Source organism: Cupressus sempervirens, chromosome 8 (assembly GCF_028749045.1).
Source record: "Cupressus sempervirens isolate cs-2001-9-10 chromosome 8, ASM2874904v1, whole genome shotgun sequence".
Taxonomy (NCBI): domain Eukaryota; kingdom Viridiplantae; phylum Streptophyta; class Pinopsida; order Cupressales; family Cupressaceae; genus Cupressus; species Cupressus sempervirens.
In genome coordinates this window covers 136,785,795-136,786,925 of record NC_143125.1, presented here as the reverse complement: position 1 = coordinate 136,786,925, position 1,131 = coordinate 136,785,795, and positions in this window count along the sequence as shown.

Below are 1,131 nucleotides of genomic sequence, written 5' to 3'. Positions count from 1 at the left end.
TCTTCCATAGCTTTATACCAATCATCATCTTGTAGTGAATCTTTCACTATTTTAGGCTCAACCTTGCTTAGCAGACATAATTCATTCCTTAGTTTGTTCCTTGTAATTGGTTTGGCATCCTTGTTACTAATGATTTGATTTGCAGGGTGATGTCTTTTCACATACTTGGCTAGTCTTGGTTCTATCCTTTTTTCCATGTTTATTTCTTCAACTTCAAATTCATTTTGTTCTTCTCCATCTAGTACTTCATTGACTCTTTCATGTGAACTAATTTTAGAATAAGAATGTGCATTTCCTTCATTCTACAAATCAGCTTCTAAATGCAACTCGACATTAACTGGCTGTGACTTAGCTGGTACTGAAATTTGTTGCTGACTCCCAACTTGATTGGTAGCATCACCTTCAATAGTCATTCCTTCATAGAAGTATAAAAAAGATTTATAATCTTCTAATTGCTTGGATTCATCAACTTGTACTTCTGCATGCTCATCAAAATTTACATTTGCACTCTCCACAATCTTGTTAGTGTTAGTATTCAAACACTTATATGCCTTCTAGTGAAGTATCCAAGGAATGTGCCTTCATTACTTTTTGCATCAAACTTGCCATTTCTAGTATCTTTAAGAATATAGCATTTACAACCAAATACTTTAAAATATTTTACATTAGGGGAGTGACCATACCATAATTCAAACGGTGTTGCATTTGTACCTTTCTTGACTTGGACTCTATTCAGAGTGTAAACAACAGTACTTACAACTTCTCTCCAATATTATAGAGTAACATTTTTCTCCATCGTCAATGTTCTAGCACAGTCTATCACTGATCTATTTTTTCTTTCTGCAATACCATTATGTGGTGAAGTTCTTGGTGCTGATGTTTGCCTTTTGATACCTTTGTCATTGTAGAATATCTCAAATTCTTTTGATGTATACTCACCTCCTCTTGAGATCTATTAGATTTCCACAATCCATGCTAATGTGCTCACAATGGTGGAAATGCTACATAGATTAAACCAATGTCTTTTGGTCGCATGACCTAGACAAGCTGGATGAGTTTCATGCCCACATGAACAATTTAGTTCCTAGCATCTCATTCACCAAGGAGTTAGAAGTAGATAACTGCTTACCT